This window comes from Schistocerca nitens, chromosome 8 (genome assembly GCF_023898315.1).
Source record: "Schistocerca nitens isolate TAMUIC-IGC-003100 chromosome 8, iqSchNite1.1, whole genome shotgun sequence".
NCBI lineage: Eukaryota > Metazoa > Arthropoda > Insecta > Orthoptera > Acrididae > Schistocerca > Schistocerca nitens.
The window spans coordinates 248692159-248712931 of NC_064621.1; positions in this window are offsets into that span (position 1 = coordinate 248692159).

Sequence of the window (20773 nt, forward strand, 5' to 3'; positions counted from 1 at the left end):
CGGTGCCCAAAGTCACGGTGATGCTCCACTACTTCCGCTTTATTATGCTGTGATAACTGCCCATAGCATTCGTGTTCTGGTAATCGTGTGCTGACTGGCCTCACTCAGCTGTGTAGGCAACTCCGTACTCACAATGTAGCTCTTACACTCCTGCAGTGTTTTGGTTGTTCACTCCATCCTCGGTGGAGCCCATCAAAAGTCGTGCATCCGGTGGCTGCTGCGGGAAACAGGTTTGAAACCACGTTCGTGGAGGATGTTGCCTAGCCATTCTCTGGCGCCCTTCAGATAATGCAAGTGCACTAACGAAAGCTTTTCTTCCTTGCCTTCTTCTCTCGTTTTATTCTGGTTACAGAGCAAGGTGGCGCAGTACTCAGCACATTGGACCCGCTTTTGGGAGGACAACTATTCGAACCCGCGTCCCACCATCCTGATTTCGATTTTCTGATTTCCCTACATCGCTTCGGGCAAATGCCGGGACGGTTCCTTTGAAAGGGCACGGCCGACTGCCTTCACCACCCTTTCGTAATCCGATGGGACCGATGACCTCGATGTTTGGTCCCCCCTCCCATATCAATCAACCAACCTTATTCTGGTTGGTCTTGATTATCTTCCTTATAATGTTGTTATCATAAGCTTTGAAATTTATTTGCTCTGATTCGATCGTTCGTTCACGAGCACAAAAATGTTTTCCTGTGTTTCATTTAAAATTGAAAGTACCATCCTCTGCTGTAAAAGGTTTGAACTTAAATTACTATTGCGAACAGCGTGTCTCAGTGCACACATTTACATAAAGACAAAGTTAACTGCTGTTGACTGTGCAGGAAATTAAATCAAAACTGTTACACAAAAACCACTACCAAAATCAAACTGTACACTGTCCAAAAACACAAACTATGTAGCAACACTATGAAACACGCACTATTCACTGGCCCGCCAAAACTCTTACTTACAAAGAATATGCTTCGAATCTGTGCAGTGGAAATGTGAGATGAGAAACGAAATAACCAAGAAAATACGAAAAGAATCGCACCTGAAATATTACGGCATAATCAGTGGCAACGGCACAGCATGAAGAAATCTCGCCAGGTAAAAAATGCCAAGGTAAAACTAAAATACAGGGAGAAGACTGGAGTGATTTTCTCATGCTAAAGAAAAGCTTCTTACCTAAAATAAAAATACTAATATGTTCATTATGATGACAATGCTGTATTTTAAACTCTTATTTCACAAGTACGAAAAACTCACAGGAAGCCTAAAACTTTACGCTCTTTAGAAAAGTCTTACAAGGTAACGGTGTTACGATTATGCAGATTGAAATGAATTAAACTGAAAACACCTAAACTGAGGCGGGGATCTGGACTGTTCTGTTGCAAGAATCGCTAACGTTATCAGTACGCACCAACAAAAATTATTATCTTTGGAACATATCTGTAGCGTAAATCCATTCTCTTTGTTGCATCAGTGCTCCGTCTGTAAGTATTTCCATCAGATTAATAATTCCTATCAATGTTCTTCAGGAAAATCCTCCTCCAACATCCACAACGCTAAAAGTTCTGCCAGCCTACTCCATGTCCAACACTTGACTACTCTCTGCTCTGCAACTGAGCCAAAGATACATAAGTTCAGAGATACTACTGTCACTGCCGTAATTCGACTATTGCACAGATGCCACATGAGACTGGTTCGCTCTCATAACAATGAATTTCCATTCATTCTGTTACTATCCGCAAATACGTGTCCAGTCCACTTTATTATGTCCACCTTTCACCGATGGCGCGAAACTTGTGTTGTGGCTCCCTCAATTCAAATGGCTCTGAGCACTATGGGACTCAACTGCTGTGGTTATCAGTCCCCTAGAACTTAGAACTACTTAAACCTAACTAACCTAAGGACATCACACACATCCATGCCCGAGGCAGGATTCGAACCTGCGACCGTAGCAGTCGCACGGTTCCGGACTGCGCGCCTAGAACCGCGAGACCACCGCGGCCGGCTCCCTCAATTCTTCTTTGACGTTGTTAGTGTAATTTATCCGGTAGCCGAGGGCATTCAACGAATCCAGAGCAGAATACTTCGCTTCCTGCACACTTTGTGTTCCAGTATACCATCGGCAGTCGTGTACACCTCCAAGTCCATAACTGGTAAATCGCCGTTGTTTTGGATCCGTGAGTGAACAGTATATTCTTGTAGAGGCTGTTTAAACGCTGAAGGTAGTTCCCCAACTCGGATCCCCGTGTGGCAGATAACGAATATGTCGTCTTCAAAACGTGACCATACTGGCGTATTACCTGGCGTGATGGTATGGGGTGCCATTGGTTACACGTCTCGGTTACCTCTTGTTCGCATTTATGGCACTTTGAACAGTGGACGTTACATTTCAGGTGTGTTACGACCCGTGGCTCTACCCTTCATTCGATCCCTGGGAAACCCTACATTTCAGCAGGTTAATGCACGACCGCATGTTCAGGTCCTGTACGGGTCTTTCTGGATACAGAAAATGTTCGACAGCTGCCCTGGCCAGCACATTCTCCAGATTTCTCACCAATTGAAAACGTCTGGTCAATGGTGGCCGAGCAACTGGCTCGTGACAATACGCCAGTCACAACTCTTGATGAACTGTGGTATCGTGTTGAAGCTCCATGGGCAGCTGTACCTGTACACGCCATCCAAAATCTGTTTGACTCAATGCCCAGGCGTATCAAGGCCGTTATTACGTCCAGAGGTGGTTGTTCTGGGTACTGATTTCTCAGGATCTATGCACCCAAATTGCGTGAAAATGTAATCACATGTCAGTTCTAATATAATATATTTGTCTAATGAATACCCGTTTATCATTTGCATGTTTTCTTGGTGTAGCAATTTTAATGGCCGGTAGTGTAATATTCATATCAAAAGAAACGTAATTTTAACTGTACGGGATCATAATATCAAAAATGGGTGTTTTTGTGATACGTATTTTGTAATACTCTAGTTTTAGAGCCATCATATTGGTGTACAAGAATCTCATCTTGAAGGAGTTGAGGAAGCAGCAGTGGCAAGGCGACGTAATGTGGTGTGAGGTACCGATGACAGATTGTTTGTTCGGGACGGGTATCGTGAGAAAGATCTCCTATATTGTAGTCCTTCTCCGCAATTGTTTGCTGTGATTGGAAGTTGCGGGCCAAAACGATAATCTCCCGTTATTCATATTAGAAAAACTGAACAATGAATTTAGTTGTCTTTCATGTACAAGCAGCTCTCAGTACCACGCCATCATTCCATTATTTCAAAATTGTTAAAAACCAACAGAATAATAAACACATTCTAATCGGAAAGGCAGAAGAAGCATTTCGAAGGTCTTCGAACCACGCCTGGCTTGGATGGCGGGTGAAGTGGTTCGGCTATAGGATCACAGCTGGTTCGGCAGTCTCGGAAGACAGACATGTGATCTACCTTGGTCGGTATCGGTTAAGGACTTAATTAGCAATGTATAATTTGGATGTATAATTGAGAACAATTTGATAGTAATTACGCAAAGACGCAGTACATTGTTTTGTTTACTTATTTGTGATGGTGTATAACTGTGCAGTTTCTCATATTCTCCTAATAAAACGCGAGTAGTATTCTGTATAAGCCAACGGCCTTATCGCAATGGTAACACCGGTTCCCGTCAGATCACCGAAGTTGAGCTCAGTCGGGCTGGGCTAGCACTTGGATGGGTGACCATCCAGTCTGCCGAGCGCTGTTGGTAAGCGGGGTGCACTCAGCCCTTGTGAGGCAAACTGAGGAGCTACTTGATTGAGAAATAGCGGCTCCGGTCTTGGAAACTGATATACGGCCGGGAGAGCGGTGTGTTGACCACATGCCCCTCCATATCCGCATCCAGTGACGCCTGTGGGCTGAGGATGACACGGCGGCTCTTCCAAGGCCTGTTCGGACGGAGTTAAATATTCCATAGAAACAAGCCAACCTACGTGCTATTTATTGCGCAGGGGACAACTACAGAACACTGAAGGTTGTAGAACATTAATTAGAAGTTATGCATTCCACTCAGGGCGGTGGAATCAAATAGGCACCTCGCGTGTCCTGCCATCCTAGTACAAACGGGATGAGTGGCACGTCATCTGTGGTAACAGAAAGGAGGTATGAAGGAGAGAAATATCCAAGGCAAGGGGTTCACAATACGCTCGTATATATCTTCCTCTCTTCTTTCAACTTGCCGTAATAGTTCTACGTCAGAAGTAATGTGTAATGTGCATTGTTGTTTCCTTCTGTTACATGGGTTCGAGAACTCTGGAGGAACAGCGGCGGACGTGTTGCAATAAGATATGGTGTCGTTGAAAGCTGGTCACCATAAGCGCAAAGCCGATGACCGTGCCAAGCTGAAACACATCATCTTTAGGACAGTGGTCTATAATCACTATTAAATAATATGCTGTAGGCTGTTCTGCTGTATAAATAAAACAAGACGAACAGCTTTGTATGAGCTTGATTCATGTATGAGCTATTGCCTGGTTGTCTTCACAGCACTAAGTCGCACACATACGTGTGAGTAACCAGAGTTTCTACCATTACTTTGACGACTGAAATGAATTATGAAGAACAAATGAAAATTGAATAGGAAATATTATTAATGGAAATTTGAAGTCCCTGTTGAGAAATATTTGTTGCAAGAATGTTTGTCTTAGATGCTCATCGTATTAAATCTTAGCCAAATCATGTTACCTACGAAAGCCGCATCATTACTTGAGTGAGGCTGAGGTAAAGAGAAGTGGACTGTTTCGAAACTGATGATATTCGCTGATGTGACTTCATGCATTGGAGACAGTATTAACACCCACGATAAATTTTCAAAGGCTATTATACGCTGTTTAAGCGATCTAGAGTTTTCCAAAGTGAAAAGGTTTCACAACTTTTCATACTGACGAAACATTAGCTCAAAGATATGAGTTACGTAGTTGTACTCATCACTGATTTGTTGCATGCACTAATATCGCTGGTTGTTTTAGTAACAAACAACAACTATATGTTGAACCGCAAAAAGAACGTAGGTGCTAGAGATTATGTGCAGTTTTATTCATTTCAATCACTCAACTAACCCCCGCTAGTCCTATTAAACAACAGCCTGCTACAATAAAGCATTTCTTCGGAAGATGCGGCGGTGATATGGAACAAATTAGTATTGGTGGACCGGTTTTGAATGTAATCATAAAGTTTGGGGCTTAGTGGGTTAATTTTACTAGCCAGTGTGAAGACCAGGTAGTTGCTTAGAGCATTGAAAGACCGAACCGGTCAACATATTAGCATCAGAGTTGCTAATATCATTCATTGTAAATATGTTTTTATTAATTAGTTTCAGGGTCAAGTCGATTGGCGGACACGGTGAAGAAATACTACATGCGCATCGACCCGCCACAGGTGGCGACCGTGATAGGATCGGACATATGTGAAAGAGAAATACAATTTTAACCATCGAATTAAAGTAAGAACTAGTAAAAGCAAGAGAGAAGACGACAGAAAAGAAAGAAGAGTCAAGAAAGAAGAGGAAAAAGAAAGACGAAGAGTAAGAGAGAAGACGAACACACAAGAAAAGAAAAAGAGGTCCACTTACAGGTCCTCGTGGAGGTGACTGGACGGGACGGCGGGCACAAGACGACCACCACTCTACAGCGGCTCGGAGTCGTCTGCAGAGCAGCTTGCAGTAAAGCGTCTCTCACTCGAAGTAAGATTCGCTGCAGTCTTACTTGCCGGCTCATGAGACGGCTGGCTTCAGAGCTCTGTCGTCTGCTGAACAGCTGCCCTGCAGGGAGCTGTGCGTGTTTCCCGTGATACGTCCGGTGCTATTTTTCTAGTGAGGGCCTAGTGGCATTACTTGCATGCTGCCTGCGCTGGCCAATCAGGAGGTCACAGCCTACAGGGCGGGAACTCCGAGACAAAGCCAGTTAACCCTCGAGACCAAACAGAACACGGGCCGATCTGCGATTTTTCTCAAACGACAGTAAACAAACTATTTGCTGAAAAAATGATTCTCGCACGTCTTATAGCTTCATTCATCAGCTTCAGCATGAACAGCCTATCATTTCGTTAGTGGTTTCATTTATCGTAATATTTTAGGACTGAGTAAACTACTGCAAGTATTTCAGAAAGTTTGTAGCAAAAAATAGAGGATGCTATGAATATGCGTTTGGTGCATGTTATCTCATGTATTGCTGCGTATTAAATGTCGCTAGCATATTGAATTTTTCTTTAATCTTTGAAGGATATTGCTATATATTACCAACCTCGAGAAAATGGGTCGTATATTAAGCGCTTTTCCCCGAAATTGCCTGCCAGCGAATCAGCTGGAATAAAATGTTCACAAATGACTGCAGATTGGTGTTCGATAGCTTACTGTTTTCGTTTACTTCCTAACAATCAGAAGATCACACAGTAACATGAGTCTTTGAGTGAATGGACACGTATTCTTAAAGAGGCTCTGGTCGCTCTCAGTGATGGAAGTCATGTTAAGTGGGAGGAATTGTTAGAGGATAATACTGCAGAACTCGAAAGAATAAAACTTGGATACTCACAGTAATGAAATTAATGTTAGGAGGAAGGAATTGTTAGATACTAATAATGTAGAGCTCGCAAATAAGGTGACCCAAAATTTAGCTAATTATATCACAGTATTGAAGTAGGTGTCTCAGGATATTTCAGAATTAAAGAAGGGAATTAAGGATTTGAGAACAGTAATCGATACTGTGGATGAACGGTTAGAGAAACCTATAGAGGAATCAAAGGAGGAAAATGATGCTATGAAAGCCTGAACAGAGTAAGTTATAGAAGAACTTTGTAGTTTTATGATTGCTTCCAAGCAAGAAATAGATGAGTGTATTAAAGAAGTTACAGATGAAGTCGAAATAAAATTACCGAGGCAGTGGATCAAGTAGATGAATCACTAATTTGGCTAAGAAATAAGACTGAAACACAGCTTGGAGCACTCGGGGAGCAATTAAACAATATAAAACTACAGCATGATAGCGAGAGAATAAATTCAGCAAAAGTAAGAGATGAGACTGACAAACTGACACTTTCTCCAGAGAAACAGAGAAGGAAACAAATTCTGGGACAGCAAAACATGATGATAATGGTAAGGACTCTCCCCGATCAGCTAACGAATGGTGAGAGAAGTTTCGTTCTGCAAGAAACGGTAGGCTGCCTAAGACATTATCAAAGTTTGAGCCAGAGAAAAGGAGTACGCCTCATAATTTTCCTGAGACAATTTGAAGACGTGGTGCCAAGTTCGAGAAACAGTGAAGGTAAAATCCACTGGGCATTAGCGCACTAAGAAGAGAGGCAACTAATTAGGATGTACTGCACTGAATTTTGTGTCGGGGAAGAACTGCGTAAAAGATTTAAATAAATATCGGCCAGCAACTGAGCAGCACAAATTGTCGTTAGTGGAGATGGTGCCTAGCCATTACGAGAGCTGATTTAGTCATTTTAAACAATTTTGGACGAAGCACAGATGTTATACGAACCTGTCAAAAACGTAATTAATGAAAGTATTAGTTAATCAACTATCCATCCTTGTAAGAGAAGAAAGATTCCACCACTCCTCCGCAGCAGTCTGAAGTGCCTAAACTGTTTCTGTAGTATTATGAATTTGCTGTGATATACTTTCTAACATACACTGAAGAGCCGAAGAAACTGGCATAGGCATGCATATTCAAATGCAGAGATAGGTAAACAGGAAGAATACAGCGCTGCGGTCGGCAACGCCTATACAAGACAACAAATGTCTGGCGCAGTTGTTAGATCGGTTAATGCTCTTACAATTGCAGGTTATCAAGATTTAAATAAGATCGAGCGTGGCGTTACAGTCGGCGCACGAACGGTGGCACACAGAATCTCCGAGGTACCAATGAAGTCAGGATTTTCCAGTACAACCATTTCACGAATGTATCGTGAATATCAGGCATCCGGTAAGACATTAAATCTCCGAGGTCGCTGCGGGCGGGAAAAGATCCTACAAGCACAAGACCAACGACGACTGAAGAAAATCGTTCAGCGTGACAGAAGTGCAATCCTTCCGCAAATTGCTCCAGATTTCAATGCTAGGCCATCAACAAGTGTCAGCGTGCGAATCATTCAATGAAACATCTTCGATATGGGCTTTTGGAGCCAAAGGCCCACTCGTGTACCCCTGATGACCGTAGGACACAAAGCTTCGCGCACCGCCTGCGCCCGTCATCACCGGCACCGAACTGTCGATGACTGGAAATATGTTGCCTGGTTGGACAAGTCTCGTTTCAAATTGTATCGAGCGGATAGACGTGTACGGGTATGGAGACAACCTCATGAATCCATGGACTCTGGATGTCACCTAGGACTGTTGAAGCTGGTGGGGTGTGAGGCGTTTGCGGTTAGAGTGATATGAGCCCCCTCATATGTCTATATACGACTGTGACAGATGACACATACGCAAGCATCCTATCTGATCACCTGCATCCATTCATGTCCATTATGCATTCCGCCGGACTTGGTCAATTATAGCAGGAGACTGCGACACCCCACACGTCCAGAGTTGCTGCGGAGTGGCTCCAGGAACACTCTTCTATGTTTAACCACTTCAGATGGCCACCAAACTCCCCAAGCATGAACATTATTGAGCATATCTTGGATACCTTGCAACGTGCTGTTCAGAAGAGATCTCCTCCCCCTCGTACTCTTACGGGTTTACGGACAGCCCTGCAGGATTCATGGTGTCAGTTCCTTCCAGCACTACTTCAGAAATTAGTTGTGTCCATGCCACGTCGTGTTGCGGCACTTCTGCGTGCTCGCGGGGGCCCTATACAATATTACGCAGTTGTGTCTGTTCCTATAGCTCTTCAGTGTACATATTGTGTTTGATTGAAAATTTGTGTTTTTAAAGTTCGTCTTCTGTAAAAGACATTGTATTTCTCATTTCCATACCATGCTTTCGAAAAGGTGGAATTTAAAGAGTCACATTTAATTGGCAAACATAGAAAGGGAACATCAACGTGTGCTTATAGCTGCAGCAAGGTTTTCAATCAAATTTTTGGGCAGAAATGCAGGTTACGTCCTCAAGTTGCAAGGAAACGAATACCATGTTAAATTCTTGTTTTTATTTTTATTTAAATTACTTTCTTTAGTTATGGTTCCGTACCTCCGCAGATAGAAACGGAACTCTTACAAGATCACTTCGTTTTCTTTCTGTTTGCCCGTCTGTCCATCTGTTTGTCTGTTCGACCCTTAAGACCCCTTTTTCTCAAGAACAAGTAAAACCGAAGTTTATGTCACATATTAAGGTAAATGGTCCCTTATGGGAGTAAATAATTTAAACTACTAAGCCAAAAAGGTATGGCCGCTGCGGCGAGTCGGCGTGTACATAATATTTTTCATCGTGTCCGTCAATCGACCTGACCGCGTAACATGTTAATAACAATACGTTGCCGACGGTTTTCGCAGTCTGATGCTTTATGTTTACCGGTTCGGTCTTTCAGTGCTCTTGTCTTCACCCCAGCTAATAAGATTATCCTGCTAAGGCCTTAACTTCACGAGAATGTTCCGAACTATCCCACCAGTACTAATTGGGTCGATATCACAATCGTCTCTTCCGAAGAATTACTTTAACTTGACAGTTTACGTTTAATGCGACTAGGGAGCATTAACTGCATAACCGTGGTGAATAAATCTGCTTATAATCTCAAGCAATTACGTAGCTTTCGCAGCTAAACATATAGCGGCTCGTTGCTAAGACATGCAACTTGTTAGTCAAGAGCGTAACTATGGTATGTATCTCTCAGCTAATGTTACGTCAATGTCATAAAATGTGGCACCTTCCCAGTTTTGAAAATTCTAGAGCTGACATGCCTATGTACAAAGTGCACCAAACACAAGTAACATTGTATTTTACCGTTCCGTTGATATTTTACACCTGTGAACCAGTACATATTCCTTCTTTATTGCTTCGGTTAACACAGTGACAATTTGGTTGTCATACGACATAACCAGCAGCAGCAATATAAACAGCGAACTAGCTGAGAAAACGTTTACGACCCATTCAACAAAATGACCCAGATTTCGAGCTAACAGCACAGTCCACAATGATATAGTTAACTACGAAATAATTAGTAATCAAATAAGCGATTGGCAGGGATCTAATGGGTCTGGATATTTATTTGCTTGGAGTGGGTCATTACTGTTGGGTAATACTTGTACCCGGCGACAGAGTGATATAGTGATATGAAACTTCCTGGCAGATAAAAACAATGAGCCGGGCCGAGACTCGAACTCCCGGGACACACTTTTAAGCTACCAGGAAGTTTCATAGCAGCGCACACTCTGCTGCAGTGTGAAAATCTAATTATGGATACAGTGATAGTTTATTTTATTATTGTTTAATTGAACAGATTATAGTTCATATAATGTAAGTTTATTTTATCAGACGCCAGGGTAGCCGAGCGCGCTAACGCGCTGCTTCCTGGACTCTGGTAGGCTCGCCGGCCCCGGATCGAATCCACCCGGCGGATTAACGACGAGGGCCGGTGTGCCGGCCAGCCTGGATGTGGTTTTTAGGCTGTTTTCCACATCCCGCTAGGTGAATACTGGGCTGGTCCCCACGTTCCGCCTCAGTTACACGCGTAGCTGACACTTGAAACACGTCCGCACTATTTCACGATTTACACTGGACGCAGACAGTTGGGGTACACTGATTCCGTACGGGATGGCAGCAGGATGGGCATCCGGCCATCCCTAACACTAACATTGCCAATTCCGTTGTAACCACACCGACCCTGCGATCGCTGTGAGACTATGGCAAAAGCGAAAGAAGAAGAATGTAAGTTTATTTTATCGTTGTTGAATGAAACTAAATTAAACTGTGACTTTGCTCATACGTATTTACCTTCGTAACATAAAGACGTATACTTTTTACACGTGTACAAAGTGCGGCTGGAGCCCACTCGTGTTATGAAGAACGGTGCATCTGCTGGACGGTTAAAGAGCATATAATTGGCATTCATAATTGATCGTGGATGTTAATACTGCCTCCAACACCCAAAGTCACTTCATCGAAAATAATCAGGCTCGAAGATAGTTCACTTCCCTTTTTCTCAGCCCAATTACAAGTTTCTGCTCAGTAACATATTTGGGTAAGATTTAACGCGACCACCATCTAACACAAACACTCGTGCAACAAATAATTCTCCAACACAGATTTTAATTTCCGTTAATAATGTCTTCAATTCAGTTTTTGGTTCAAATGGCTCTGAGCACTATGGGACTTAACATCTGTGGTCATCAGTCCCCTAGAACTTAGAACTACAAAACCTAACTAACCTAAGGACATCAAACACATCCATGCCCGAGGCAGGATTCGAACCTGCCACCGTAGCGGTCGCGCGGTTCCAGACTTTAGCGCCTAGAACCACTCGGCCACTCCGGCTGGCAATTCGGTTTTTATTCGTTATTCATTATACATTAGTATCGTCAATGTAATAACAGAAACTCTGATTGCTCACACGTATGAGTGCGACTTAATGCTCTGAAGACAACCAGACAACAACTAATATACCAATTAAGATCATACAGAGCTGTTGATCTTTTTTATGTCTACAATACAATAGCTTACAATGTATTTTTAACAGCGATCAGAGGCCGCCGTCACACTGACGACGTCTTTCAGCTTGGTATGGCCGTCGCCTTCTCGCGTATGGTGACCAGCTTTCGACAACGACGTACCCTGTTACAGCAAGCCACCGCCGTTGCTCCCGAGTCAACCCATTTAATAGGATTCACTAACGAAGAGTACACAGTGTTTATAACATAAAGCTGTACATAGCATAAATATAATCCGTTTTTGATATTATGAGCCGATATAGCTTGACTACTCAGTGGATACCATAATCTTCACAGGTGCTAGAAGAAATCACAGTCACTATGGCACAGATACGGGTCCAGTAAAGGATTCAGAACTTAAAATACATTGGAAGACTTAAGATATATTAGAAGGGATGAATAACATTCCATCACTATTTCAAATATCGATGGGGAAAATGGCAACCAAACGAATATTCAAATGTGGGTGTAGAATCTATGAGACTGGTGACATACTATCAGACTTTCGGGAAAACATCGTCCACAACATTCCTATGATAACAAGAGCTGACAATTAACAAGATCTATAGCGCAACCATGCATAAAAGTTACTGACAGAAAAAATATACAGAAGGATAGAAAATAAATGCGTTTCTATTAGATGACAATCATTTTGTCTCTAGGAAAGATACAGGCACCTGAGAGGCACTCCTGACTTTGCGATTGGTGATGGAAGCAAAAAATGGTTCAAATGGTAATTGAAAAAGCGCTATGATGATCTCTCCCTTGGCAAAACATTCCAGAATACGCCTCCATTCGAATCTCCAGGAGGGAACTGCCAAGGGGGAAGTGACTATGAGTAAAAGATTCAATAACCAACGAAAGGATAACGTTGTACAAGCAGGGGCGTGTCATGTCAGAAGCTTGAACGTGGAAGGGAAGCTAGAAAATTTGAAAATGGAAATGCAAATGCTCACTCTAGATATAGTAGGGGTCAGTGAAGTGAAATGGAAAGAGGACAAAGATTTATCTTCAGGTGAGTGTAGGGTAATATCAACAGCAACGGAAAATAGAAAAACAGGAGTAGGATTCGTTAATAATAGGAAGGTAGGGCAGAGAGTCTGTTACTGTGAACAGTTCAGTGCTAGTGTTGTTCTCATCAGAATCGACCACAAAGCAACACCGACAAAGATAGTTCAGATGTATATGTCGATGTCACTAGCTGAAGATGAAGAGAAAAGAAAAAAAATAAATATGAGGATACTGATAGGGTAATATGCTACGTAAAAGGAGATGGAAATCTAACAGTCATGGGGACCTGGAATGCAGCTGTAGGGTAAGGAGATGTGGAAATGGTTAGAGGAGAATATGGGCTTGGGACAAAGACTGACAGAGGAGAAAGACTAATTGAGTTCTGCGATAGATTTCAGCTAATAATAGTGAATACTCTGTTCAAGAATCACAAGATGAGGAGGTCTACTTGGAAAAGGCCAGGAGATACGAGAAGATTTCAATTAGATTTTATCATAGTCAGACAGAGCTTCCGAAATCAGATACTGGTTTGAAAGACGTACCCAGAAGCAGATATAGATTCAGATCACAATGTAACAATGTCGAAGAATAGGCTAAAGATTAAGAGATTAGTCAGGAAGAACAAGACGCAAAGAAGTGCGATTCGGAAGTACTAATGTAGAGTAGTCCAGTAGGCAGAACAGCTGAAGAGGAAGGGACATCTCTAAAAATGGCAAACATAGAAGTTGGAAAGAAAAGATTAGGTACAAAGAAGGTAACTGCGAACTGGGTCGCTGAGGAATGAAATGACTAGGAGTTTCAGGAAAGCTTAGGCGAAATGGCTCCATGAGATATGTGAAAAAATCGAAAAAGAAAGGCTTGACGGAAGGAGTGACTCAGCAAACAGGAAAGTCAAAACAACCTTTGGTGAAATTAAAAGCAGGGGTGGTAACATTAAGAGTGAAACGGGAATTCTAATGTTAAATGCAGAGGTGTGAGTGGATATGTGGAACGAGTACACTGGAGGCCTCTGTAAGGGGGAAGGTTTTTCTGGTGTGATAGAAAAAGAAACAGGAGCGATATAGAAGAGATAGGGGATCCAGTATTAGAATCAGAATTTAAGTGTGCATTGGAGGACTTAAGAACAAATAAGGCAGACGACAAGTATTACATTCCATCAGAATTTCTGAAATCATGTGGGGGGGGGGGGGGGAGTGTCAACAAAACGTCTGTTCACTTTGGGTCTCAAATGTATGAGTTTAACGATATATCATCTGACTTTTGGAAAAATATCATCCACAGAATTCCGAAGACAGCAAGAGCCAAGTGCAAAAATTATCACACAATCAGCTTAGCAGCTCATGCATCCCACTTCCAAGTTTGGCTTTAGGAAAGGCAAAGGCACGGGAAAGGCAATTCTGAGTTGCGGTTAATAATAGAAGCAAGATTAAAGAAAAATCAAGACACGTTCATAGGATTTTTCGAGCTGGAAAAAGCGTTTGACAGTATAAAACAGTGCAAGACGTTCGAAATTCAGAGAAAAGTAGGGGTAAGCTGTAGGGAGAGACGAGTAATACAAAGTATGTATAAGAGCCAAGAGGGAATAATAAGAATGATCGACCAAGAATGAAGTGCTAGGGATAAATAGGGTGTAAGACAGGGATGTTACCTTTCGCCCCGACTGTTCATTCTGTACATTCAAGATGCAATAATAGAAATAAAGGAAAGGTTCAAGAGTGGAATTAAAATTCAAGGTGAAAAGATATCAACTACACGACACGCTCATGACATTGCTATTCTGAGTGAAAATGAGGAAGAATTATCTGATCTGGTGAATGGATTGGACAGTCAAATGAGTACAGAATATAGACAGAGTAAATCCAACAAAGACGAAAATAATGATATGTAGCAAAAATGTGGGCAGCGACCAACTTAACAGCAGGATTGGTGGTCACGAAACAGATGAAGTTAAGGAATTCTGCTACCTAGGCAGCAAAATAACCAATGACGGACGGAGCAAGGAGGACATCAAAAGCACAGCATTGTAAGATAGTGAAACATGGACTGTGGGAAAACCAGAACAGAAGAGAATCGAAGGGTTTTAGATGTCGTGCTATAGACGAACTTTGAAAACTAAGTGGGCTGATAAGATGAGGAATGAGGAGGTTCTGCGCAGAACCTGAGAGGAGAGGAATATGTAGAAAGTTTAAGGGACAGGATGATAGGACACCTATTAGACATCAGTGAATGAATTCCACTGTACTAGAGGGAGCTATAGAAGACAAAAACTATGGAGGAGGACAGAGATTGATATATATCCAGCAAATAATCGAGGACGGCGGTTGCACGTGGTACTCTGGGATGAAGAGGTTGGCAGAGGAGAGGAATTCGTGGCGGGCTGCATCAAACCACACAGAAGAATGATGACTCAAAAATAAATAAATAAATATCAAATCACATTCATTTCAGTGTTTGAGCATTCTTCTATTCCTTTCACGTCAGAAGGATTATGAAAGTATGTTTTGGCCCTTTTAACTGAGTAGGTGACGGCACGTATGGTGACGTAGCGATCGTATTTCATTAGCGCTCTATCGTTCACCAGTCAACTAACTAAAGTGAATCTACACTTTCAAACGAAGTGTGATAATCTCTTTTGGAAAGTATTCTCATCCATATTTGAGACTATTAATTAACTTACTCGATTTAGTGGCATCAAGCGCACTGCCAAACAACATCGAATCTTGCCATGTTCCCTTTATGTGGAACTGAAAACTATAACAAAGTGAAATGACTTTTCATGAAATACAAGAAACAAAACCACATATTTAAATGATTAAGCAATTGTTGCAACTTAAAGAAAGCTTTTTCCATAAAATATTTGAAGTGTGTTCTTGCACAAAATTCATAATTACATCAAAAGAAACAAACGCTGCTTCACGAAGTTTGAAGCTACGGAAATATACTGTCTTGTAAGCAAGATAACCCACAAAGCAATGAGGACATGAAGAGCCAACTACACAGGCCGAAAAGGTCATCCCTGGGCAAAAGAAACAAGAACGTAGACCTTAATTTGAGGATGAAACTTCTGAGAATGAAATTTCGAAGCACAGCATTCTATCGCAGTGAATGATGGACGGCGAGAAATTTCCATGTTTCTTGTGTGAATGAGACACAAGGGATAGGGATCAACACTGGTGCAGAAAGAACTGGCCTGTGAGGGAGTCTTTAAAACCTGGTGAGAAGAACATTCTGCGCAAAAACCTTGTAGATCCAAAAAACGTACTCCTACCACCTGTAAATATAACGTTAGGCCTAATGAAACAGTTTTTAAAGGCTTTGCCTAAAGATGGACCATGTTTTAAGTATCTCTGCCAAAAGTTTCCACACCTTTCAGAAGCTAAACTAACAGAAGGTGCCTTTGTCGGACCTGTCATTACCAATTGATTTTTGATGTTAAATTTGAATCCACAATAACCTTAAATGAGAAAAAAGTATGGGTGTCATTCAAGCAATTCGTTACAAGGTCATTAGGACATGAAAAAGACCCAGAAGATGTTTCTATTATTGCTACAATGTTAAAGAAGTTTGAAACTTTAGGATGTTTAATGAGCCTGAAAGTTTACTTTTTAAACAGTCACCTTGATTACTTCCCGGGCAATATGGGAGATGTTGGTGAGGAGCACGGAGAGAGTCTTCACCAGGACATTAAAGCGATGGAAAAACGCTACCAAGGCCGCTGGAACACCAACATGATGGAGGACTACAGCTGGTCACTTCACCGAGAAGTTCAGCAAGCGACTCATCGTAGAAAAAGCTACACAAGAAGCTTCAAAGAAAAAAGAGAAAAAAAAATATAAACCAAATCCAGCTGACAAGTGAAACCTCTATTTTCACATATCATTGTATTAAGTAGCTTACTGTAAATACAAACCATGCTTATGTTTAACAAAACGTTTTATTAATTTTCCCGTTTACGGTCTAGCATAGGATTTTTATACTATATAATAAAAAGCATACTGCTCGAAAACTATGGGTGATACAAAAAAGCTAAGGCTAGATTTGAATTCAGCTCATGAAAATCTATAAAGATCAGTTATAAAAGTAAAAAAAGTTTTTCGAAAACTATTTTTCGTTGGCCAGTGTTATCTGTGACCTGCGATATAAAAACTTGGTGTATAGAATGTGGAATATGAAGTATACAGTTAACTGACTACTTCTAATTTATAATTGCGGAGAAGAGGATCACAGTGAAACCGTAATTAGCAGCATTGGTGTAAGCTGGCGTCTTGAATACCGAATGTAATTTTATGAATTGTGATAACATTTCATCTCGTACAGGAGGATGATGTATACTGAAGTGTAGCTAGGAAGATCGTGTATGGAAAAACATAATTTCATGAATGGACAAGGTACGTTCAATTCTTTGGTTATTTTAACTTCTCCCTGGTCCATGGCTCGGAACAGTATTTGGTGTGTCATAACTCGTAGGGAACTTTGTATCCTGGGAAATCAGTAGAGCCTGCACCACGATCGTTTATGCTCTATTTTAATAGATTAAATGCTGGGCTTAATGGAAAGTTATACAGAACTTGGACGCTGATTCTCATTTTGCAGAGTGAGTACGTCATAGCACCCAAAACCACTTTCCCACTGAGTACGAATGTGCCTCTGATTATTTTATGAATTTTCAGAGTCGACGATCGCCGGAATTTCGCGGAGCCTCAGAGACTTTGTTCCAGGTCAGGTGGAGTAATTAATTTTATACCTAGAAGAGTAGCAGATAATTGTGTAAGAAACTGGGAAAGCGACTTCTCTCGCCCAAAAGTTTCCATTGAAGTAACTAGATACTATTCAGTCATATTAATTTAACTTCAGTTTCAGGGGAACACAAGTTAAACTCTTCCGTAGCTTATACACAGCACAGCATTTCATGCTAATTTGATGACGGTCGCATGTCTTCAAGGTGTTACAGTTTCCAGGGTGAATGTATGTACTTAATGAATGTATGTACTTAATGAATGAGATGACTTTACTGTCCCCAGTCATTATTTATTCATTTCCCCACGTTTGAGAGGTTTAAACCTCGATCTTCAGGTGGATTTATGAGGATTGTTATGGCATGAACGTGATGTGTCGCGTCTTTGGGTTTATCTACGGCACTTCCTTAAAGAGAAAACAAACCAAGGAAACTATTTCAGGGGATGACTCATGGTACTGCAGGTCATCGAGTTAAAGGATAATCTAAAATATAAATGTGAAAGTAAGAATAATATAAGTTCATTTTATTGACATAATACATCACGTACACCATCACACTTCATAAACATTGACAGAGCAATGACTGCCTCTGTAAATTCATAAGCTCAGTGAAAATATGAATCCCAACTGCAGAAAGGAAAGGTGTATTAAATATTCAAAATTCTTTTTATTGGATCAAAGAAGTTCAGCTGGTTAGGCGTATCGTTTACTGCAGAAGCGGAACTTTTCAACAGTTAGTAAAGTGCCTCTAGCGACGGGTATAATTCACCGCTTACTGCAGGAAAGGAACATGTACTGAAGTGTTCCAATTCTGCGGTGAACAATGTAGATATTTTGGCATATTTAGAAGAAAGAAACCAGGAATGATATTACACTGCTAGTGAAGTGTCAACGTCGTAATCGGTTCTCCACACAAGAAAAATATATTTAGTATTGTTCCTATGAAAAGGATTTACCTTACTGTGTACAATACTTGGTGGCCAAGACTTAAAAAAAAAGTTGCCGTAGTAATGATTCTTATGGAAAAAGTGTCCCAAAGGAGCAAAAGATTTCTTTTGCGCTATCAATCAAGCATATAGTTTCAGCAAAGATACAACGCAGGAAGCTCAGTGTAAGATAAAATCATCAATGACCTGTAAGCTGATAGCTTCTATTTCAGCAATACTCAGATGCATCTAGAAATTGCCGCGGAACCTACCTAGAAAGCCAAACTACTTGTAAGCATCTTAAAAATGGACGATATTAAATGCAGTTTCATTTACGTTCAGGAAGAAAGGATGCTGTTTTGAAGTAAAATACTGAAATATCCGTCAGCAAAGGGAAATGAAACTGAAGAGAATGTTGAAGCCCACGAAGTTTTTTCATTTAATAATGTTTCAATTTGTATCCTTAAAGTACAGGGCCTTTAATTTACGGACCACACTAATTACTGCAGAAAGGGAGCATGTCGAATTGGAAAAGACGGTAACAGAAAGTTGGACAAAAATTACATAATATAAAGCACTTAAAACAACATATTTTTAGAAAAAAATAATTTTCTTTAGAGAGTATAATGGTACTTGAATTACGTACCATTACGGCAGCTCACCTGAACCTCTCGATACCAGCAATATTCTACTGTGATTCTGTAAAGTAGTTGACATATTTCTGAGACAACATTCAGATTTGATTTCATTAATGTAGAGGTACTTTGATACATCGATATGTTTATGTTGCAATGATATTATTCTTATGTGTATTTTATCTTTTGTCACAATGATCTTTGACGTACTTGTAACTCTTGATTTTTGGGCGCGTAAGCGGTTATTAGTTGTTAGAGAGTCGGACCTTGAGAAGGTCAAGTCTTGGACGTCATGTTGGAGGAGGAGGAGGAGATTAGTGTTTAACGTCCCGCCGACAACGAGGTCATTAGAGACGGAGTCCAAGCTCGGATTAGGGAAGGATGGGGAAGGAAATCGGCCGTGCCCTTTCGAAGGAACCATCCCGGCATTAGCCTGAAGTGATCTAGGGAAATCACGGAAAACCTAAATCAGGATGGCCGGACGCGGGATTGAACCGTCGTCCTCCCGAATGCGAGTCCAGTGTGCTAACCACTGCGCCACCTCGCTCGGTACGTCATGTTGGAAAGACGCATATTGTAGTCAGCTTATAAAATGTGTACTTTAACACTGAGGAAGATGTTTTCAAGTATGTTTTGTAATGTGAAGTGATGTTTTGTGTGTTACGTGATATTGCAACAAAAGCAATAAAAAAGAAGTGTAACTTAAATTCGGAGTGCTGATTGTTTTTTTACATCACCATTGTGCTAACTTTCAAAGGTTTAATCTTCAAGAATGGTTAGTGAAACACATCTATAAAACTTTTGAATATATCAGAATAAAACCTAGGCTTCTTTGCATCTGAGCTTGGAATCACCACCACCTACATTTTCGACGATTGAGCCGTTCACAACGAGACCAGCGTGGGAAACACGAAAAAGTGAGTGCCTAGTTTATTCATTATTACATGAAATGACTTTATTAACTGTGCTCTAATGACACCTGCCACATAATAACTTTGTTGTTGCCCGAAAATTCAGTATTTAGCAGCGTGAGCAAAACCACAATCGTTATTAAATTTTGACCTTTGTTGTGGTAGGGTTGTTAGAAGAGTTTGTAGAAATCAGGTTTTTAGTCCCTGCTGTAAAATTCATAAAAGTAGAGTTGTTCCCTATCTTCATTTTGTAGCAAGTCTCAAAGAATTGTGGAGACCTTTGTTTACATAGATGTATAGGTGTGAAAGCGAAAATATCTCCAATACTAAATACATACTGACTGGTAAGAGTAAAACATTGTTTCATTCATTGTGATGTTTTACACCACTGTAAAGCCAAACCAAAAATGTTTGCGTTTAACAGGGTTACTGATATATTGAAAGAACAGTCAGTCCTCTTTGTTTTGAGCACCCACGTGTTTGTGGAAGTAACAGTTTGTGATAACAGAGAACCTGGTAATCGGTCGACTCATAGGTAGGCAGCGGGCGAGCAGTTACCACGTGAATTCGTCTCGTATCGCTCTGGAGCCACGCCAATAAATGCAGACGCCAGTAGCACAAAAGTCGTCTGCTGGTATTTAATTTCTTTCAGCACACGGTGGACCCCGCGGAGTGCCAGAAGCAAGAAGAGGAGACGGTGGTGGGTGGAGGATGAGTGGGGAGGGGGGGGGGGTTGGGTGTTGCTGCTCGCGAGCACGCCCCATCGATCCGCGCGACGGCCCCACCCCCGACCGTCAGTTAACACGAAACTTTGTGCTACCGGCCAACGTGACGTCATTTGCATCACACTGGATATTCAGCATCGTGCAAAGAGCGTCGAGAGGGAGGGGCTAGGGGGGTGGGGAGGTGTGAAAGGAAAAATGAAAGGCCTCCCCTGACAAGGTGCCATTCA